Genomic DNA, 24,989 nt, shown 5'->3' on the forward strand with positions numbered 1-24,989 from the left:
GATGGTTCATCGATCTCGTGCAGTCTGTGTTTTCCCACCCATGATAGAGAGAGGACATGGATTTCTGTATAGTTCACAAATAATGTGGAAACATTAATTCTTATAGTATGAAGTCAACTTCATTTACAAGTTTCTTATTTGACCTAACCTACCTATCTGTGTTACCAGTATCTGTAATACTTGGAGAAGCAAGAAATTTAAGCAGACCGAGCTGGACACCATAACACTGTCTTCAAAGAAGAAGAGCAGGTAAATAACTTCAAGGCCCAAAGAACTGTCATCCAATAATCCAGTGCTATGTGTTATAGATTTTTTGTGTGTAGGAAAAATCATAAACCTGACAGTATGGAGTGTGCGTCGCTGTGCGTAAATTAGCTGAGACACATGCTCCTGAGTGAACTTACAATTGTTGTGCCTCTTGTGTGGTGCCAGCAAATTTCCATCATAATTATTATTCTTAAAATTATTAATTAATCAGGAGAATTAACAGACTTTTGTGTAGCTGACACAACTGGAGGTCAGGAAGGGGAATTTTTGTTAGGCTTAGGAGCACACAAGTATTAGCTGTTAGTCATGGGTTCTTCAGGTCTGGCAGTATGACTTACATCTCACTGTATATTTAAAGGAGAAAGCAGAATGTTGTAAGCTCACTAAAATCAGCAAGGGATACTTTTACTTTACCTTGGGTCATTTGGATGGAAGTACTCCCTCGAGTAGGCAGCAACTACAATGCAGTTCTTGTGTTATATTTCCTTTCTCTACATCATGAGCTACTTTACCTACATAAGTACATTGTGGAGTTTTGTGGGATTTCATCCCCCATGGACACAGGGACTGAGGATACCAAATTGACATGAGACAGTTTCAAAGGCCTTAAAGTTATTGCTTAACTGTGGCCATGGTCACTCAAGCTCCTTCCTGTCACTATGGATAATGTCTGGGAAGTAGGAGCTAAATTATCTCATGGGACGCTGCAGGTATGTAGGCTTGCAGGTCCAAGACAGGAGGAAGAGCAGCATAGGCCATAAATTTTTAATGTGTTTATTGCAGATCAATTTCAGCTACTGTGTAGATACCTTCAGTGCTACATGAATGTTGTTGTTGTTGTTGGGGTCTTCAGTCCTGAGACTGGTTTGATGCAGCTCTCCATGCTACCCTATCCTGTGCAAGCTTCTTCATCTCCCAGTACTAACTACAACCTACATCCTTCTGAATCTGCTTAGTGTATTCATCTCCTGGTCTCCCTCTATGATTTTTACCATCCACATTGCCCTCCAATACTAAATTGGTGATCCCTTGATGCCTCAGAACATGTCCTACTAACCGGTCCCTTCTTTTTGTCAAGTTGTGCCACATACTCCTCTTCTCTCCAATTCTATTCGATACCTCATCATTAGTTATGTGATCTACCCATCTAATCTTCAGCATTCTTCTGTAGCACCACATTTCGAAAGCTTCTATTCTCTTCTTGTCCAAACTATTTATCGTCCATGTTTCACTTCCATACATGGCTACACTCCATAGAAATACTTTCAGAAATGACTTCCTGACACTTAAATCTATATTCGATGTTAACAAATTTCTCTTCTTCAGAAACGCTTTCCTTGTCATTGCCAGTCTACATTTTATATTTTCTCTACTTCGACCATTATCAGTTATTTTGCTCCCCAAATAGCAAGACTCGTTTACTACTTCAAGTGCCTCATTTCCTAATCTAATTTCCTCAGCATCACCCGACTTAATTCGACTACATTCCATTATCCTCGTTTTGCTTTTGTTGATGTTCATCTTATATCCTCCTTTCAAGACACTGTCCATTCCATTCAACTGCTCTTCCAAGTCCTGTGCTGTCCGTGACAGAATTACAATGTCATTGGCGAACCTCAAAGTTTTTATTTCTTCTCCATGGATTTTAATACCTACTCTGAATTTTTCTTTTGTTTCCTTTACTGCTTGCTCAATATACAGATTGAATAACATCGGGGAGAGGCTACAACCCTGTCTCACTCCCTTCCCAACCACTGTTTCCCTTTAATGCCCCTCGACTCTTATGACTGCCATTTGGTTTCTGTACAAATTGTAAATAGCCTTTCGATCCCCGTATTTTACCCCTGCCACCTTTAGAATTTGAAAGAGAGTATTCCAGTCAACATTGTCAAAAGTTTTCTCTAAGTCTACAAATGCTAGAAATGTAGGTTTGCTTTTCCTTAATCTATTTTCTAAGATAAGTCGTATGGTCAGTATTGCCCCATATGTCCCAATATTTCTATGGAATCCAAACTGATCTTCACCGGCGTCGGCTTCTACCAGTTTTTCCATTTCTCTGTAAAGAATTCACGTTAGTATTTTGCAGCTGTGACTTATTATACTGATGGTTTGGTAATTTTCACATATCTCAACACCTGCTTTCTTTGGGATTGGAATTATTATACTCTTCTTGAAGTCTGAGGGTATTTCGCCTGTCTCATACATCTTGCTCACCAGAGGGAAGAGTTTTGTCAGGACTGGCTCTTCCAAGGCTGTCAGTAGTTCTAATGGGATGTTGTCTGCTCCCGGGGCCTTGTTTTGACTCAGGTCTTTCAGTGCTCTGTCAAACTCTTCACGCAGTATTGTATCTCCCATTTAATCTTCATCTACATCCTCTTCCATTTCCATAATATTGTCCTCAAGTACATCGCCCTTGTATAGACCCTCTATATACTCCTTCCACCTTTCTGCTTTCCCTTCTTTGCTTAGAGCTGGGTTTCCATCTGAGCTCTTGATATTCATACAAGTTGTTCTCTTTTCTCCAAAGGTCTCTTTAATTTTCCTGTAGGCAGTATCTACCTTACCCCTAGTGAGATAAGCCTCTACATCCTTACGTTTGTCCTCTAGCCATCCCTGATTAGCCATTTTGCACTTCCTGTCGATCTCTTTTTTTGAGACGTCTGTATTCCTTTTTGCCTGCTTCATTTACTGCATTTTTATATTTTCTCCTTTCGTCAATTAAGTTCAATATTTCTTCTGTTACCCAAGGAGTTCTACTAGCCCTCATCTTTTTACCTACTTGATCCTCTGCTGCCTTCACTACTTCATCCCTCAGAGCTACCCATTCTTCTTCTACTGTACTTCTTTCCCCCATTCCTGTCAATTGTTCTCTTATCCTCTCCCTGAAACTCTGTACAACCTCTGGTTTAGTCAGTTTATCCAGGTCCCATCTCCTTAAATTCCCACCTTTTTGCAATTTCTTCAGTTTTAATCTACAGTTCATAACCAATAGATTGTGGTCAGAGTCCACATCTGCCCCTGGAAATGTCTTACAATTTAAAACCTGGTTCCTAAATCTTTGTCTTACCATTATATAATCTATCTGACACCTTCTAGTTTCTCCAGGATTCTTCCATGTATAGAACCTTCTTTCATGATTCTTGAACCAAGTGTTAGCTATGATTAAGTTATGCTCTGTGCAAAACTCTGCCAGGTGGCTTCCTCTTTCATTTCTTAGCCTCAATCCATATTCACCTACTATGTTTCCTTCTCTCCCTTTTCCTACTCTCGAATTCCAGTCACTCATGACTATTAAATTTTCGCCTCCCTTCACTACCTGAATAATTTCTTTTATCTCATCATAGATTTCTTCAATTTCTTCATCATCTGCAGAGCTAGTTGGCATATAAACTTTTACTAATGTAGTAGGCGTGGGCTTCATGTCTATCTTGGCCACAATAATGCGTTCACTATGCTGTTTGTAGTAGCTTACCCGCACTCCTATTTTTTTATTCTCTATTAAACCTACTCCTGCATTACCCTTATTTGATTTTGTGTTTATAGCCCTGTATTCACCTGACCAAAAGTCTTGTTCCTCCTGCCACCGAACGTCACTAATTCCCACTATATCTAACTTTAACCTATCCATTTCCCTTTTTAAATTTTCTAATCTACCTGCCTGGTTAAGGGATCTGACATTCTACGCTCCGATCCGTAGAACGCCAGTTTTCTTTTTCCTGATAATGACGTCCTCTTGAGTAGTCCCCACCTGGAGATCCGAATGGGGGACTATTTTACCTCCGGAATATTTTACCCAAGAGGACACCATCATCATTTATCCATACAGTAACTGCATGCCCTCAGGAAAAATTACGGCCATTGTTTCCCCTTGCTTTCAGCCGTTAGCAGTACCAGCACAGCAAGGCCATTTTGGTTAATGTTGCAAGGCCAGTTCAATCAATCATCCAGACTGTTGCTCCTGCAACTACTGAAAAGGCTGCTGCCCCTCTTCAGGAACCACACGTTTGTCTGGCCTCTCAACAGATACCCCTCCGTTGTGGTTGCACCTACAGTACGGCCATCTGTATCGCTGAGGCATGCAAGCCTCCCCACCAACGGCAAGGTTCATGGTTCATGGGGAAGGGCTACATGAATACAAGAACATAATGAGAATCAGGCATTAAAATATAACTGACAACCATATCACAAACACATCAGCTCGTAAATTGTAAATTTACATACCATTATATCCAATTCATGATGACTATTGTAAATATAAGAGCATATGGTACCACTTGACACTACAGGTAACAAACATCATTTGTGCTCTACTTTTTTAAAAAAATATTTAACAAGTAAAATGTAATAACCTTATATAAAGTTACAGTGGCATCCTCAAACACTAAAATACATTCAGAAATTATGTGAAAACCAGAAGGAAGCAAGTGTGAGTTAAAATAATAATAACACTTTTTTGTATAAAACTAAAATAAATTATAAGATTAAAAACCAACTTACACATTATGAATACATATCACATGTTGAGTGCATAATTATCTCTTCAAACTGGCTTACATTATGAAAATGAACTTATATGGTTGTCAAGTACTAACCATCTCAAGGAAAATGCAATGTCCAAATTTACTTATGAAATCTTTATCACTGTTTTTTTTTATATATAGAAGTGTACAAAACTTGGTTTGGTGTTAATAATACTAAAGATACTTGCACTGTCAGTGGCTACTGGTAAAATGGCTTGGTTCATGAGTTATGAATTTTGTTCTCACCTAATGGGCTGTCACACAGTACTACATAAAGCCAAACTTACAAAGTGTCGAGAAGGCTGGCGTCCCCCAGGGTTCTGTCCTCTCCCCTCTCCTTTATCTCTTGTATACAGCTGATATGCCCAAGCCACCCCCCCCCCCCCCCCAGTTCACCTTCTCCAATATGCTGATGACACCGCCTTCCTGGCTCTCTATCCTACCCTTCAACGGTCTCACCGTACCCTCCAAACCCACCTTAACCAGTTCACCACTTGGTGTAACCAGTGGCTCCTCCGTCTCAACCCCTCCAAAACCCAGGCAATCATCATAGGCCGTACCACTCGATCCTTTCGCCTCCAAGATTTCTACCTCACCCTTTATGGTCGTCCTATCCAACTCACCCCCACCCTGAAATACCTTGGCCTCACCCTTGACCGACACCTCACCTGGACCCCTCATCTCCTTACCATCCAGCAGAAAGCCCATTCCCACCTCCGCCTGCTGAAACTCCTGTCCGGCCAGACATGGCGATTGCATCCTTCTACCATCCTCCACACCTACAAATCCCTCATCCGTCCTATCCTCTGTTATGCCAGCGTCGCCTGGATCTCCGCCCCCACCCGCTTTTACAAGGCTCTCCAAATCCTTGAACGCCATGCGCTCCGCCTTGCCTTCCGTATCCGCCTTCCTTCCCCCACACGGCTCCTGTATGAACTGATCCCCTTCCCCCACCTCCTCTTGTTCCTCCAACATCTCCGCATCCTTTACATTGCTCGCAGGGTTGATCCCCCCCACCCTCTGGTTTCCTCCTTCCTCTCCACCCCCCGCCCGTTGCCGCACCTCTATCGCTGTATCCCTCCCTCTCTCCACCTCCACACCCTCCATCTCCTTCATCAGGGCAATTTCCAATGCCTCCCCCTCCCGGATGACGAACTTCGCCGTGACATATACCCTTCCTTCCAACTATAACCCGGCCTTGTTCCCCCCCCCCCTCCCCAGGGCCCCCTTCTCCTCTTTCCTCCTTCTCCCAGAGCGGATTTTCCTCCATCCCCCCCTCCCCTGAGACCCTGCACCCCATACTTGCCTCTCTCCTTCCCACATCCCTCCCTACCTGGCCCTCTTCCGAGCGCCCCCCATTCCCCTCCCCCATCTCTTCCCCTCCCTCCCTTCTTCAGATCTCCCTCATCTCCTTGAACCTGGCAGATCCTCTGTATTGATCATCATCAGTGTGCCACGTCAGTGTTATGTTTCGTGCTGTTTCTCGTGTGCGTCAAGAGGTGTGATTTTAATTGTGTACTGCCTTGAGGTTCGCCGTCAGTGTTACGTTGTGTGCTATGCCATCCGTCAACACCTTTATGCTCCAGTCATACTGTGCCTTGTGTTCTTTTAATCGTCGCAGTGTGTGGCTTTTTGTGTGTGCTACTTTTAAACAGTTTTTTATCTCCATTCTACAGTCACCCCGTTTTTTGTATATTGCCTTCCATGATGTTCTCCCTTTTTTATATCTATGTTCGCCTTCTTCTCTCCTTTGCTGTTTTTAAATGTCTTCTATTGTTTTGTTCTATGTCTTTCGGCTGAAGAGCAGCGCATATGCTGCTGCCAGCCCACCCCGATGGGGAATTGAAATACAATAAAGAAAAAAAAAAAAAAAAAAAAAGTGTCGAGAAGCAGAATTGTCGTGAAGAGTCCCAGACTCACAGCTACCCTACAACCTTGGTAACCAACTCCCCCAGTGAGGCTATCGCGTTCTTTGTCAGGGTTGATCAGTGCCAGGGGCCCCACCACCTTTAGGTGCCACACCACTGCACTAACGGCGCACACTAGGCCATAGGGCACCCCCCACTTCCATAGGGCCAATTAGTTAGATCTTTTCTTTTCAGAAAAAGCAAATTGTCATACCCTTCCACTCCAAATAAAACTCCCTATAATACCAAGATGGCAGATTCCACCAATATTTCCCCCACCCTCACCCACAGCATGGCTGCAGCGAAAGGGGCGCGTGAGTCGGCTGTTCCCGTCGATGTCAGCATCCCACTTGCTACTGTAGAGGAGGTGTTGGCGGGCAAGGATCGACAGATCGCTGCACAAGCACAGAAACTGCTCGACCAGCATCAGATAATCAGCGACCGCTGTGGCACAGGCAAATCCCCCACGCGAACAAGCACACTTCACATCACCTTACACTGACCTGCAACTAGTGATTCCTGCACTCCTATCCCGCTGCAGCCGCTGACTCCAGTGGCGGAATCAGCGGTCGCAGATGCGGACCCAGAACACCATTACACTAGCCCCTGGCAGGTGGAGGGCCCATGACGCAGACATAAGAACACAACACAAACAAGCGAGCAACCACACTCACTAGGCAGCCGAAAGGTGCTGCTGCCTACACCAAAATCTGCACTTCCGCCTAGAAACACAGACACACCAACCAACATGAAATGACCTGAGGTCAGCAACAACACAAAAACACCAACTGCAGCTACAGCCACATGGCAAAAGACTGGTTATCCCCCAGTCATAATACAGAACTATGGGGAACTTAGCGTCTTCAACACAACATTCGTAGATAGGCACACACCTTGCATGCTTCACACCAAGTACTCTGGGGATAGGGCCTCATTGCATGTGTCTACGAACACTGAATACAAAGATCTCCTTAACTTCCTCAAAGAAAAGGGGATCAAGCACTGTGAGTACAGGACAGTTGAAGAACGAACACACCAGTACGTGGTCAAGGAAGTGGACCCCAGTACCCCAAACACAACAGTACAAGCGGTGCTCAACTTACTGGGTTTCAACTGCAAAAGTGCTTCCCGGATGACGGGCTTCCACTCACAGGCCCATATGTCACACTAGAGCCTTCTGGCGATAGATGTCAGGGTAGAAGTATACGAACCACCACATGTCCCCCAGCAGTGCAATAACTGCCAGCGATTCAGTTATTCAGTCCTTCACTGTGGCCTGGCACCCTTTTGCCACGGATGCGCTGCCAAGCACGCATCCAATGCATGCACACTCACACACCTAAACAAACGATGTTGCACCAACTGTGGTCAAGGCTACTAGGCCAACTGCAGGGGCTGCAACATAAACAAAGAGGAGTAGAGGCACAAAACACAAAAACTGAGGGCACCCAACGCCATACCACGTCCTAGGCGTGCACCAAACCCAGTCAGGAAAGGTGTATTGTGTGTCATAGTTATGTGCCCTGGAGGAGCGGGGCGGGCCGCGGAACCTCCGCGCCCGTCACATACACTCAACACAGCCACTGCGACAACAACACAACCATCTCAGCCAACACAAAACACCATGACCACACTGGTACCAACACCAGCACTTCAAAATGACACGACCCCACTCCCTGAGGCCACAGCCTGCGAAACCACGCACACCTCACAGGAAGACACACCCACACAAGGAGCCCCAGAACCCAGAGAAAGCATAGGTGACCACAAGGGAGCAGGAACAGGAACACACGCACACCACAACAAGCCACTCAGCAAGAACAGAACACCAAAATCCAGGCACACAGTCAGCGAGCCAGTGAGACCAGCACACAGACACCAGCACACACATTACTCCACCCCTCACCACAATGGTAACACAGGCACCACAGACTGCACCACACAGCAGCAACACAAACGCCAGCCCACACATAAAGCCAACACCCGCACCAGCAGCCACTAACACTACAGTCGAGCCACAGGCCAACATGCACAACACCAACACAACACTAGGGGGAATATTGGCAACACTATTCCCCCAGCATATGACTGCTCAGATCTGTAGCAAGATAATGGCGATCGTCACCACAATTTTTACACATCTCTTGACTGCTCAACCCAGGCAGTACTGAGCTGCCATACAAACATTGCTCACCACACTGTTCACACTCCTTCATGGATAACACGCCACACCCGGCCCCCATCGCAAGCAACCAGACACTAGCACAGATCCTGTTCTGGAATGCAGATGGGATCAACAACAAAAGGGCGGAACATGCCGCGCTCATGGAGCGTAAGGCTATCTTTATTGCACTACTGAGCAAAACTAAGCTCAAACCACACAACCACCTAAACTTCAGCGGCTATTGTACTGACCGACCAGATGGCTCCGGTTATGGTGGAATGGCCATCATCATACACAAAGACACTGAACACACAAACATAGTGCTCCCTGAACTTTAAAAATTAGAGGCAACCGCCATCAGGGTCAAGTTCAACAGAGCCTACACTACACTGGTGTCAGTATACAACAGCCCTAAGAACATCAAGACATGCGACATCAGCACTATACTCAACATATCACCATGTGTAATCGCCACTGGAGATCTTAATGCAAAACACCCTGACCGGAACTCAGGTATACAAAACTCCAATGGCAAGAAACTATACAAACACACACTAGGACAAAACTACATTACACTAGCGCCAACTGAACTGACACACATTCTCTACCGGAGGGGTCACAGGCCAGATGTGATAGGCATGGCCCTCATCAAGGGCATAACAATGACACTCAACATTGCTGTTGAAAATGATCTGCCCTCAAATCACCAACCCATTATACGGTACATTGAAGAAACACTGCAGCACATGGACCGACCAACGCAGGATGTTAGACTACAGGCACATGAATTGGATGTTGTTCAAGGAAATGCTTGACAGTCGCATCCCACCCATCCATGCGATTAACAAGACAGCTCAAATTGATGAGGCCATTGAAACCCTCGCTAGTGTTGTCCAAGATGCAATAGCTGACACCATACCAATCCGTACACCACAACAACACAGTGCTGTCCTGCCCCAGGAGACCCTGGGCCTTATCTCAATGAGGAACCGCCTCAGGAGACATTGGCAGCATACCACGCACCAGCACTTCAAACAGCACATGAACAGGCTCCAGGGAATAATCCGGGACAAAATCCAAACATTCAAAACACAACAGTGGAACCAGAAACTCAAAGGGCTGGACACCATGCAACCTGGTGTGTGGCAGATGGCCCATCACTTCACCAGGGAGAAACCGTACACACCCAAGCTACAAGGGCCCGACGTACCAGCATAATCTGTGGAAGAAAAAGTGGATCTGATGGCCCTCACACTTGCAGCGTCATTCACACTGAACCTGGATCCCTCAGACCCAGTGTTCACACTTGCGACCGACCAGTAGGTTACACGCATCTTGGCCCCACCATTGTGCAACGACATCCAACAGGTTAGAACTGCTGAAGGTCAAATGGGGCATCATGCATACCATAGCTAGGAAGGCCCCTGGTCACAATGGCATTCGAAACTGTGTACTCCAGGAGTTCACGGATAAAACAGTAAAATACCTCACACACACGAATGCCGTACTTAAACTCCAACACTTCCCTGCCATTTGGAAGATGGCCAAGGTCCTGATGTTCAGGAAGCCAGGGAAAGCCCACTCCCTCCCACAAAATTACCGACCCATCAGTCTGCTGAGCACACTCAGAAAGATCATTGAGAAGGTAATACTAAAACGACTCACTTGAAACTGCATTACAAATGACACCCTGAGGCCGGAGCAATTCGGCTTCAGGAATCACCACTCAACAACACAACAACTCCTCCACGTCGTTGAATACATAACACATGGATACAACACAAACAAAGCAATTGGGGCAGTGTTCCTGGACATCAAAAAGGCCTTCAATCGTCTGTGGTACAACGGCCTCATATGCAAACTCAGCGATGTAGGGTACCCCAACAAGCTCATACGTCTCTCATACACTCATATTTCATGGACAGGAGATTCAACACCGATGTGCCCTGCAAACAATCAACATGACATGGTATCCAGGCTGGAGTACCCCAAGGAAGCATCCTACAGCCCATACTGTTTACCACTACATTAATGACCTTCCAGCTACACACAACATGACGGTGGCAATCTACGCAGATGACACTGCCATCCTCCCACAAGATTGTAAACTGTCTAACATTAACTCACAACTACAAACTGCACTCAGAGTGGCAGAACCTTGGTTGGTTAAATGGCATGTTAGAGTAAATGTTGACAAGCACAAAGCTATTCTGTTCACTAGAAGACCAAAACTACTGCACAAACATCAACACTGCAACCCAATAACGCTACATGAACACCCAATACATTTCTGTGAGAAGGTCAAATACCTCGGTGTCTGGCTGGACCGGAAACTACTCTGGGGGAACCACATTCAACATGTGACCAACAAAGCAAATGCAAGGCTCAAACAACTCTACCCTATGCTTAACAGGCATATGACACTGAATAGGAGGGTGTCCAGGTCCATGTACACCACACTTATCAGACCTCTGATGACGTATGCTGCTCCCATCTGGGGATACGCTGCGCCAGCACACCTGCGGCATCTGCAACTCATACAGAACAAAGTACTCAGAATCATAAGCAATGCTCCACACTACACAAGCACCGCGGATCTTCACTGTGAATATCGGCAAGATACCTTCTTGCAGGTATTCCAAAAACTCTCCAACGACTGTACAAAAACACGAGACACTCGCGAAACCTGTTTAACCTTTCTCTGGGGAACTACGACCACAACCATAGATGGAAACATAATAGACTAAAGACACTGTTAGCAAGAAACTAAACATCTAAGGTCCATAGCACGCTAACACGACAGTACTGGTGAGCCCCTGCAACACAGCTACTACTGGCAACCCCAGATGCTCGACCCGCCAAAAAACAGGCAATCGCAGGGAAGCCGTATTGTACACAATATGCAAACCAGCCACACACACCCTACACTGTGAGCTGATTTATGGCCGATGGCCCACTAATGTATGATGACCTTGAACTGTTACAGGGACGCAGCAGCTGCAGCAGGACCTACAACGAGCACCCGCAACATTAAAGGTAATGATGCATGATACCTCGCACTAACATAACCACACTTTGCACACACTGTTGCAGCTAGCAAGCCGCTACTGCCCTTACTACCCATCCTAATGTTGAAGAGGTTTTTTTCCCTTGGTGCTTGCCTTGGCACTTTTTCCCTCTGCCCTTACAAACCGCTACCCTCTGATCACTTTCGTCCTCTTTCTGTCTCCTGATGGACCATGTCAATGAGTAATCCTACCTAGATGCATGGACAACATCACAGCCCACATCCTGTGGCTCCTGATTTGGAATCTAACACGTTATACAGAGGTGACAGTAGAACTTTTGGTTTAGTCACCATGTCAGTGTGGGCATGGAGGAGCCCCATCCTAGCATAGCCAGTGTTATGATGTTCTTCTCTGGACAGAGCAAGGAGGTGTGGGGAGATCTCTGATAAAAAAAAGTCTTCGTTTCTTCAAGAAGACACAAAAATCTGCCCTTACATTACAGGTAACAAACATTAGTTAAACTGAGCTTGCTGCGTACATGCCTGTATTTAAAAAATTACAGATATGACTGACAATTTCCAGTTAAAAACAGTTATGGACTAGCTAGAAGGATTTGTGATATACCAACAACTTACGATATAAATTATATTTCCTTGGATATGGCGAACAAAGCTGTAGAGTTAACAGTCAGAATTATTGCCAGAAATCTAACAGAAAAGAGTATTTTGTCGAAAGAGGAGATCATAGAATTTATTGACTTACTGTCTCTCTCTGTTAGAAATATGTTTGTTTGGTTAGGAACTGTAGATTAAAACTGAAGAAACTGCAAAAAGGTGGGAATTTAAGGAGATGGGACCTGGATAAACTGTCTAAACCAGAGGTTGTACAGAGTTTCAGGGAGAGCATAAGGGAGCAATTGTCACAAATGGGGGAAAGAAATACAGTAGAAGAAGAATGGGTAGCTTTGAGGGATGAAGTAGTGAAGGCAGCAGAGGATCAAGTAGGTAAAAAGACAAGGGCTAGTAGAATTCCTTGGGTAACAGAAGAAATATTGAATTTAATTGATGAAAGGAGAAAATATAAAAATGCAGTAAATGAAGCAGGCAAAAAGGAATACAAATGTCTCAAAAATGAGATCGACAGGAAGTGCAAAATGGCTAAGCAGGGATGGCTAGAGGACAAATGTAAGGATGTAGAGGCTTATCTCACTAGGGGTAAGGTAGATACTGCCTACAGGAAAATTAAAGAGACCTTTGGAGAAAAGAGAACAACTTGTATGAATATCAAGAGCTCAGATGGAAACCCAGTTCTAAGCAAAGAAGGGAAAGCAGAAAGGTGGAAGGAGTATATAGAGGGTCTATACAAGGGCGATGTACTTGAGGACAATATTATGGAAATGAAAGAGGATGTAGATGAAGATGAAATGGGAGATATGATTCTGCGTGAAGAATTAGACATAGCACTCAAAGACCTGAGTCGAAACAAGGCCCCGAGAGTAGACAGCATTCCCTTAGAACTACTGACAGCCGTGGGAGAGCCAGTCCTGACAAAACTCTACCATCTGGTGAGCAAGATGTATGAGACAGGTTAAATACCCTCAGACTTCAAGAACAATATAATAATTCCAATCCCAAAAAAAACAGGTGTTGACAGATGTGAAAATTACCGAACTATCAGTTTAATAAGTCACTACTGCAAAATACTAACGCGAATTCTTTACAGACGAATGGAAAAACTAGTAGAAGCCAACCTCGGGGAAGATCAGTTTGGATTCCGTAAAAATATTGGAACACGTGAGGCAATATTGACCCTACAACTTATCTTAGAAGCTAGATTAAGGAAAGACAAACCTACATTTCTAGCATTTGTAGACTTAGAGAAAGCTTTTGACAATATTGACTGGAATACTCTCTTTCAAATTCTGAAGGTGGCAGGGGTAAAATACAGGGATCAAAAGGCTATTTACAATTTGTACAGAAACCAGATGGCAGTTATAAGAGTCAAGGGGCATGAAAGGAAGCAGTGGTTGGGAAGGGAGTGAGACAGGGCTGTAGCCTCTCCCTGATGTTATTCAATCTGTATATAGAGCAAGCAGTGAAGGAACAAAAGAAAAATTCAGAGTAGGAATTAAAATCCACGGAGAAAAAATAAAAACTTTGAGGTTCGCCAATGACATTGTAATTCTCTCAGAGACAGCAAAGGACTTGGAAGAGCAGTTGAACGGAATGGATAGTGTCTTGAAGGGAGAATATACACTCCTGGAAATTGAAATAAGAACACCGTGAATTCATGTCCCAGGAAGGGGAAACTTTATTGACACATTCCTGGGGTCAGATACATCACATGATCACACTGACAGAACCACAGGCACATAGACACAGGCAACAGAGCATGCACAATGTCGGCACTAGTACAGTGTATATCCACCTTTCGCAACAATGCAGGCTGCTATTCTCCCATGGAGACGATCGTAGAGATGCTGGATGTAGTCCTGTGGAACGGCTTGCCATGCCATTTCCACCTGGCGCCTCAGTTGGACCAGCGTTCGTGCTGGACGTGCAGACCGCGTGAGACGACGCTTCATCCAGTCCCAAACATGCTCAATGGGGGACAGATCCGGAGATCTTGCTGGCCAGGGTAGTTGACTTACACCTTCTAGAGCAATTTGGGTGGCACGGGATACATGCGGATGTGCATTGTCCTGTTGGAACAGCAAGTTCCCTTGCCGGTCTAGGAATGGTAGAACGATGGGTTCGATGACGGTTTGGATGTACCGTGCACTATTCAGTGTCCCCTCGACGATCACCAGTGGTGTACGGCCAGTGTAGGAGATCGCTCCCCACACCATGATGCCGGGTGTTGGCCCTATGTGCCTCGGTCGTATGCAGTCCTGATTGTGGCGCTCACCTGCACGGCGCCAAACACGCATACGACCATCATTGGCACCAAGGGAGAAGCAACTCTCATCGGTGAAGACGACACGTCTCCATTCGTCCCTCCATTCACGCCTGTCGCGACACCACTGGAGGCGGGCTGCACGATGTTGGGGCGTGAGCGGAAGACGGCCTAACGGAGTGCGGGACCGTAGACCAGCTTCATGGAGACGGTTGCGAATGGTCCTCGCCGATACCCCAGGAGCAACAGTGTCCCTAATTTGCTGGGAAGTGGCGGTGCGGTCCCCTACGGCACTGCGTAGGATCCTACGGTCTTGGCGTGCATCCGTGCGTCACAGCGGTCTTTAAATATGTCTGCTTGTGTCTGTATGTGTGGATGGATATGTGCGTGTGTGCGAGTGTATACCTGTCCTTTTTTCCCCCTAAGGTAAGTCTTTCCGCTCCCGGGATTGGAATGACTCCTTACCCTCTCCCTTAATACCCACTTCCTTTCGTCTTCCCCTCTCCTTCCCTCTTTCCTGATGAGGCAACAGTTTGTTGCGAAAGCTTGAATTTTGTGTGTATGTTTGTGTTTGTTTGTGTGTCTATCGACCTGCCAGCGCTTTTGTTCGGTAAGTCACCTCATCTTTGTTTTTATATATAATTTTTCCCACGTGGAATGTTTCCTTCCATTATATTCAAACCAATGAACAGTTAGCTCAGTTTAATAAGATCTTATTGTGCCACACACGAACTATGGACCATGCCAAGGTGGGATGTCTTGCATGCTTCAATGATGCAGACAGCCATGTCATACAAGTAGGTACAACCACATCACAGGAGTATCTGTAGAGAGATAGGATTAACAAGGAGCAACAGCTTTTTTCATAACTGCATGGGACAACAATCTGGCTGATTGATCTGAAAATGTAATATTATTCAGCATGGTCTCACTATGTTGGTACTGTGAACTGCTGAAAGAAAAGTTAAATTGCAGTCACCACTTTTCACAATGAAATGCAGCTCTATTATATGGCTTCCATAGATAAACTACTGCCCCTTTTGTATCTCCAATTAGGGGCTATTCAGGAGGATGTTGTCACCAGGAAGAACCAAACTAGCATTCTACATGTCAGAGCATGGAATGTTAGATCCCTTAAGTGGTAGGCAGATTACAAAATTTAAAAAGGGAAATGGGCAGGTTGAATTACATATAGTGGGAATTAGTGAAGTGTGGTAGCAGGGATAACAGGATGTCTAGTAAAGTGAGTATAGTGTTATCAATACAAAATAAAATATGGGTAATACAGTAACATGTTCAATAATGAGTAAAAAAAATAGGACAGCAGGTAAGCCACTAAGAACAGCATAGTGAACACATTGTCAACACCAAGACACACGAGAAAGCAATAGCCAGCACAGTAGAACAAGTTTATATGCCTGCTACCTCAGCAGATGATGATGAAGTTGAAAGAGTGTCTCATGAGACAAAAGAAATGATTCAGATAATAGAGACAAAAATTTAATTGTGATGGAGAACTGAAATTCAATAGTAGGAAAAGGAAGAGAAGGAATTATAGTACGAGGACAATGACTAGAGGAAAGGAACAAAAGGGTAAGCCACCAGTTAATTTTTTGCACATGGACTAATTTAATCATCATTATCTCTTGGTTTAAGATTCATGAAAGAAGACTGTACACATCAAAGATATCTGAAGGCACTGTAAGATTTTATATACTTTACATAATGGTAAAAGAAAGATATGGAGATGAGACCTGGATTAATTTTAAGTACAAAAAGTTACTGAAACTATCTGGGAGAGTAAGGAACAATTAAATGAAACAGATGAAAAGAATACAATGTAAGACAAATGAGCAGCTTTGAGAGATGAAATAGTGAAAGCAGCAGAAGAGTATACCAATTTTTAAAAAAGAAAAAAATCTCCTCCAAAATTACTGACCTGTCTCAACAGTTTCTATGACTTCCAAAATATTTGAAACTCTAATTGATTATTTTGAAGAAAATAACTTCCTTTTGGACAGTTAGCTTGCTTACAGACATGTAAAAAGAAGTTACACCTTCAGCAATTCTTTACACTGTAAACCACGGAGCGAGGTGGCACAGTGGTTAGCAGACTGGCCCAGATTTGAAAGGATGACAGTCCAAACCCACGTCCAGGCATCCTGATTACGTTTTCTGTGATTTCCCTAAATAGCTTCAGGCAAATGTTGGGATGGTTCCTGTTCAAAGGCATGGCCAACTTCCTTCTCCATCCTTCCCTAACCCAGAGGGACCAATGACCTCGCTGTTTGGTCTCCTCCCTTAGATCAGCTAACCATCCAGCTTTGTAAACCAGATGATCACTTCATTTGAAAATAAGAATAAGGCATCACTTGCTCTATGCTACCTAAGTACAGCCTTTGACTGTATTCCTTATGAGACATTGCTTGAGAAGCTTGAATTTCATGGGGTACATAAAACCAGATGTTTCAAAATGAATATCAGAGTTTTAAGAATTTGTAGCATTTATTACATTCAACTTACAATCATAAATAACACATCAAATGAAAGAAAAACTCAAAAAGTTTTTTCTGTATACCTGTTACAAGCAGGTCTAATGCCTATAGACTTTGGTTTACATGTCAACTTTGCAAATGAAGGATTGCTGCATGACAACAAACATTTTCTGTGTCATATCATCTTCAGTGGTGAATTGACATTTCATCCAAGTGGAAATGTGAACACACATAACGTGCACATTTGGGGGGGGGGGGGGGGGGGAGGGGGGGGGGGGGTCAATAAATCCCCACAAGGTGCTACAGTTGTGATGATGCTCCCCTAAGCTGAATGTTTTTTGGGCCATATCGCGGCAGAAAGTGAACGGGCCTTTCTTTTTTTAGTAAAGCAACTGTAAGTGGTGTTTTTTATCTTGTTGCACTAGAACTATGACTCTTTCTTCAACTGGAAGAATATGAACTACAGAACTTTATTTGGCAGCAATATGGTGTGCTGTCTCACTAGCCTAACTCAGCAGATAAAGGGTTCAAATGGCTCTAAACACTATGGGACTTAATATCTGAGGTCATCAGTCCCCTAGACTTAGAACTACTTAAACCTAATTACCTAAGGACATCACACACATCAATGCCCAAGGCAGGATTCAAACCCTTGGACCGTAGCAGCAGCGCAGTTCCGGACTGAAGCACCTAGAACTGCTCAGTCACAGCAGCCGGCTAACTCAGCAGACAACTGGTTAAACAACATTGGATTGGTCACAATGAGCCAGAGGACAGCTTGTTTTGCATGGCCTCCATGTTCACCTGATCTGATTCCATGTGATTTTTGCCTTTGGGGGTTCATAAAAGACAATTTGTATGTGTCTCCATTACGAGCCAATCTACCTGACTTGTGAAAGAGGACTGAAGCAGACACACTGATCAATGTTTGGAAAGAATTCATTTTTTGACTCAATGTGTGCCATGTGACAAATAGCGCTCACATTGAACACTTGTAAGAAGAACTTTTTGTGTTGCTCTATTATTTGCTATATTATTTATAGGTTGGATGTAATAAATGCTACAAAACCTCAAAATCCTGATATTCATTTTGAAGCTCCTTGTGCATATATAAAAGTAACAGTTTTATACATAAGTAACAGAAAACAATATGTCTCCCTCATAATCAGACATTCTTTGACGAAATTTGTTGAGACAGGGGTACCACAGGGATCAGTTCCTGGATCATTCTTTTTTATGATTGCAGTCTTTGCTTTGCCACATCACATTCCCCAGTCTACGACATGTTATGCTGATGACACAATAATAGTTGCAACTCATCAAGACACATCAGTATTACAGAAGAAGTCAATGGAGTCACTAGATGCTCCAGTGAAACAGATCACCTCCAACAAACTTCTGTGTAACCCTGACAAGACTAATCATCTTCTGTTAGGACTGAAAACTTTTAGGATTTCATACTGATTCCAAGTTGATGTAGGGAGAACACATCAGTTGTATCTACATAAGAATATCAACAATAACATATCTAATGTGAAAACTGAGAGATTTAATTACTTCAGAATATTTACAGTTGATGTATTTTGGACTATTCTAGCTTCACATTTCTTATGGACCGCTGGTATTGGGGCACTCTACACATATAAGTGATATAAAGAAGGCACAAAAAAGTCATAAGAGAAAGGTATACAGCTGGACCAAGAGATCACTACCAATTTCTGTTTAGAAAAGTTGATATACTACGATAAAATCTTCTCAGGTTGGCAGCCGAGTCAATGCGCTGTTCTCCGACAACATTTCAGCAAGTTTCTTACTTGCCACCTTCAGGTGAAGTGTTGGGTTTATGTCTCATCCAGATATTTATAGCCGTTGGACCACGGGCTTCTCTGCATCCTTGGTGCCAGTTGGGCCAATCAGGCACAAGCGAAATCAGTGTGGCAGCATGTGGTGTGGGTGGAGGGGGAGGGGGGAGGGGGGGGGGGATGCAGAACTACGATTCAAGGCTGAACACAATGCAATGTGATTTATCAGTAGTTCATGCTTCCTGCTCATGCAGCTGCTTGTGTTGTGGTGTCAACAGCAGCCTATACATACGACGGTGGTTTCTTATCCCAGCTGCTGTTGGTCTCCAACCAATGATATGGTATGACATGGAATGTTGCATGGAGTCCATTATTTATTTTTGGTGGAAAGGTGCAGATTTGAAGGGGTTATGATGTGCCTGGTGTACAATATGGCTACCATCTTTTCTGGTCACAAGAAATCATTGCCTAGAACCTTGATGAGAAATATGGCTGCCTTAGAACCCCATGCAGTCCAACTTCATGCCACTGTCACATCAAAATGCTTCACAAATCTGGATTTTGCCCTGTTCAATCAACTGGCCAAATGAAGATCCACTATGAACCCCTTTAAAGCTCTGTAAGGAACTGGTAATGCTGTCTCACTTGAGTACATGGCATGTTGATATCCTTCACAGTGATCACTCAACAACTGATGCTGTTCACACCCCTTTTGTACCCTAGTATATCTGGTAACAACAGTAAATGAAAACAAACTAACTGATTCTGGTAGTCATTCTACCTGTCACAGAGAAATACTACTCTAACCATTTACATACCTGCCAAAGGTGTGTGTATATGTATGAAGTTACAGTGACATTTGGTCATATATTCTGCATGCTTCCCTTTTTTCACCAGGCAGTGTAAGTCAAAGTGGCATAATACTGATATGAATTATTTAGAAGAATGGAAAAAATAGTAGAAGCCAAACCTGAGGAAGATAAGTTTTGGTTTCAGTGTGTGATGCAGTACTGATCCTGCAACATGTAGACAGGCTGAAAAATGCAAATCCAAATTCACAGCATTGGTAGGTTTAGGGAAACTTTTGATGATCTTGACTACAATAGGCTCTCTGAAATTCTGAAGGAAGCAGGGATCAAATACAGGGATCAAAAGATTATCTAATATTTGTACCAATCAGTGGTTGTGAAAGACTTGGAAGAGTGGTTGAGGCTACAAGATGAACATCAACAAAAGTAAAACACTGGTAATATAGTGAAATTAAATCAGGTAGTGCTGAGGAAATTAGGTTGCAAGATGAGACACTAAAAGCAGTATATTAGTTTTGCTATTTGGCTAGAAAAATAACTGATGATGACAAAAATAGAAAGGATACAAAATGCAAACTAGCAATAGCAAAAGAAAAAAAAGTATTTCTGAAAATGAAAAATTTTTTGCCATCGAATATAAATTTAAGTTTTAGGAGGAAGTCTTTCATGAAGGTACTTTCTGGAGGGTAGCCTTGTATGGACATGAAACATGAATGATAAAACAGATCAGAAACGAAGAAACTAAAAGCTCTTGAAATATGGCGCAACTGAAGGATGTTGAAGATTGGATGGGTAGATTGAATTGCTAATGAAAAGGGTCTTAATAATACAGGGGTAAAAAGAAATTTACATCACAGCTTGACTAGAAGAAGGGACCAAGGAAATAACTATATGGTAATGGAGGGTATTGTAGTTGGGGGGGCAGTGCGGGGCGGGGGGATGTAAAACTTGTAGAGCAAGACCAAGACTTGCCTACAGTATGCAGGTTCAAACAGATATAAGTTGCAGTCATTATGCAGAGATTAAAATGCTTTCACGGGATAGAATAGCACAAAGAATTGCACCAAACCAATCTTTGGAATGACAACCACAACAACACTGAGTGTTCACATATGCCAAGTACTAAAAACATCAAAATCATTTTAATACATTCTGTTATTCACACATAAGTCCCAGCATTTAGTGTTCTGTTGATGGGTACTTGATAAGTTTAAATCCAGTGGATCAAAAACATTTCTTCTACATTGTAGTGTGACAAAACAAGACTACTAATTTAATGTAGAAAGGAATTTACACTCCCATATTTGATCACCACCTATTACAGTCATCAAATATAAGTGGAAGAACAGGAATGTAGTCAACACAAGGGTCACATTTTCTTTAACATTGAGCCACACTCACACCTGAAGGAGATAGAATTGTAATCATAAGATGGGTATGGCAGAATGTGCCTTCCACAGCTTTCTAACAGACTCTAAAATATTCCACTGGGCAGAAAAGGCTGAAGTAGAAAAAATAAGCTGTCACATTTTAGTATTGATGACAGAGGAGATTGTTATTACAGGGAATTGAGTTGTGGCAGCTTCTGTGAGAGTACGCATATGATCCTACTGGCCCCACTTGTGCATGGGTTCCATTGACTCTGGCACTCATCCTATCATCTTTGCTTGGTTATGAGTTCCCTCTGGGGCTGTGAGGTAGTGAGTAGGGTGTGGCACATGGAGTTGGAGGGTGCACCTGAGTACTTGGTGTCCGGAGATTGCAGCAAGTTGAAACCACAGACCATTGGGCTATGGGGGCTCATGTTTTCCTGCAGCATTGACCATAACTACTGGCGAGTTTAGCAGGCAAGGAGCAGCTCTCATTGTATGCAACCAGGTTATGAAGTGCATCAGTCAATTGTGGTGTGTTAAATATGTCCAGATGTATTGGACAACTTGTTAGCTTGACCGTATCTTGTCTATATGAGAGCAGAATAACCAGTGGAGATGTATGCATTTCAATGTCTTTATTTAAAGTTTGTTGATCTTATATTCAAGTCCTGTTGCGGGATTAGCCCACAGTTGTGATACTAGTCACATGGACAGAGTGATGCCACAGGTTTATTTAATCAATTACCTGTTTGTAATTGGACCACCATTGTACTGGCACAGATGACATGTTCTTTGAGTACCATTTGTAATTTTATGTATAATACAAATGTCCGTATGCATTGTGATTTTGATTTAAAAACATTAACTATTTGTGTGTATTTTAGTTGCCTTATGAGGTGGTGCAAGACTGGAAAGATAAGGTACAGGAGATTTGCATTTGTAGAACATTGGGAGGATAATTGCAATCTGAGAAGGCCTCAGTGAGACCCTCAGTATATTTCAAGAGGGACTGGTCATCAATGCAGATGCAACAATCATGGATGGCTAGGCTGTAAGGAAGGACTTCTTGGTATGGAATGGGTGGCAGCCGTTGAAGTGGGGTATTGCTGGTGGTTAGTAGGTTTGATATGGACAGAGGTATTGATATAGCTATCTTTGAGGTGGAGGTCAACATCTAGGAAGGTGGTTTGTTGGATTGATTAGGACCAGGTGAAGCAAATGGGGGAGAAACTGTTGAGGTTCTGGAGGAATGCGGATAGGGTCTCCTCACCCTCAAACAAGATCACAAGGATATTATCAACGAATCTGAATCAGGTGAGGGGTTTAGGATTCTGGGTGTTTAGGAAGGATTCTTCTAGATGACCCATGAATGGGTTGGCCTAGCATGGTACCTTGAGGGTGCCCATAGTCATACCCGGATTTGTTTGTAGGTGATGCCTTCAAAGGGGAAGTAATTGTGGGTGAGGATATAGTTGGTCATGGCAACTAGGAAGGAGGTTGTTGGTTTGGAATCTGTTGGGCATTGGGAAAGGTAGTGTTCATGGCCATTAGGAACGTTGGTGTAAAGGTAGGTGGCATCAACAGTGATGAGCAGGGCAATGTGTGGTAAAGGGACAGGAATTGTACAGAGTCAGTGGAGGAAATAGTTTGTATCTTTTATATAGGAGGTTATGGTCTGGGTAATAGGGTGAAGGTGTTGCTCTATGAGAACAGAGAGTCTCTCAGTGGAGGCTTAGTAACAGGCCACAACGCGGTGTCCGAGGTGGTCCACCCAGGACACCCCATTGTGGCAGGATTCCAAAGCAACAACCTCCTACCTATATCCTTGCCCACAATTACACTACTGGCCATTAAAATTGACACACCATGAAGATGATGTGCTACAGACACAAAATTTAACTGGCAGGAAGAAGATGCTGTGATATGCAAATGATTAGCTTTTCAGAGCATTCACACAAGGTTGGCACCAGTGGCGACACTTACAACGTGCTGACATGAGGAAAGTTTCCAACCGATTTCTCATACACAAACAGCAGTTCAGTTGACCAGCATTGCCTTGTGAAATGTTGTTGTGATGCCTCGTGTAAGGAGGAGAAATGCGTACCATCACGCTTCCGACTTTGATAAAGGTCGGATTGTAGCCTATCGCGAGTGCGGTTTATCGTATTGTGACACTGCTACTCGCGTTGGTCAAGATCCAATGACTGTTAGCAGAATATGGAATCGGTGGGTTCAGGAGGGTAATACAAAACACCGTACTGGATTCCAACATCCTCGTATCACTAGCAATCGAGATGACAGGCTCTCTTATCCGCATGGCTGTAACGGATCATGCAGCCTCGTCTTGATCCCTGAGTCAACAGATGGGGACGCTTGCAAGACAACAACCATCTGCACGAACAGTTTGATGACATTTGCAGCAGCATGGACTATCAGCTCAGAGACCATGGCTGCGGTTATCCTTGATGCTGCATCACAGACAGGAGCACCTGCGATGGTGAACTCAATGATGACCTTGGTGCTCGAATGGCAAAACGTCATTTTTTCAGATGATTCCAGGTTCTGTTTACAGCATCATGATGGCCGCATCAGTGTTTGGCGACATCACGGTGAACGCACATTGGAAGCATGTATTCATCATCGCCATACTGGCGTATCACCCGGCATCATGGTATGGGGTGCCATTGGTTACACACCTCGGTCACCTCTTGTTCGCATTGACGGCACTTTGAACAGTGGACGTTACATTTCAGATGTGTTACGACCTGTGGCTCTAACCTTCATTTGACCCGTGCAAAACCCTACATTTCAGCAGGATAATGCACCACCGCATGTTGCAGGTCCTGTATGGGCCTTTCTGGACACAGAAAATGTTCGACTGCTGCCCTGGCCAGCACATTCTCCAGATCTCTCACCAACTGAAAATGTCTGGTCAATGGTGACCAAGCAACTGGCTTGTCACAATACGCCAGTCACTACTCTTGATGAACCGTGGTATCATGTTGACGCTGCATAGGCAGCTGTACCTGTACACGCCATCCAAGCTCCATTTGACTCAATGCCCAGGCGTATTAAGCCCGTTATGACAGCCTGAGGTGGTTGTTCTGGGTACTGATTTCTCAGGATCTATGCACCCAACTGCATGAAAATGTAATCACATGTCAGTTCTAGTATAATATATTTGACCAATGAATACCTGTTTATCATCTGCATTTCTTCTTGGTGTAGCAATTTTAATGGCCAGTAGTGTACTGCTCCTTTGAAGGCATCACCTACAAACAAATCTGGGGTTCGGCTATGGGCACCCTCATGGCACCATCCTATGCCAACCCATTCATGGGCCATCTAGAGGAATCCTTCCTAAACACCCAGAATCCTAAACCCCTTACCTGGTTCAGATTCATTTATGACATCTTTGCTATCTGGATCGAAGGTGAGGGTATACTATCCACATTCCACTAGAAACTCGACAACTTCTCCCCCATTTGGTTCACCTGGTCCTATTCAACCCAACAAGCCACCTTCCGAGATGTTGACCTCCACCTCAAAGATGGCTACATCTGTATCTCTGTCCACATCAAACCTACTAACCACCAGAAATATTCCCATTTTGACAGCTGCCATCCATTCCATAACAGGAATTCCCTTCCATACAGCCTAGCGACCCATGGTTGTCGCTTCTGCTGTGACGAGTGGTCCCTCTTGAAATATACCGAGGGTCTCACTGAGACTTTCACAGTACATAATTA

Source organism: Schistocerca americana, chromosome 4 (assembly GCF_021461395.2).
Source record: "Schistocerca americana isolate TAMUIC-IGC-003095 chromosome 4, iqSchAmer2.1, whole genome shotgun sequence".
NCBI lineage: Eukaryota > Metazoa > Arthropoda > Insecta > Orthoptera > Acrididae > Schistocerca > Schistocerca americana.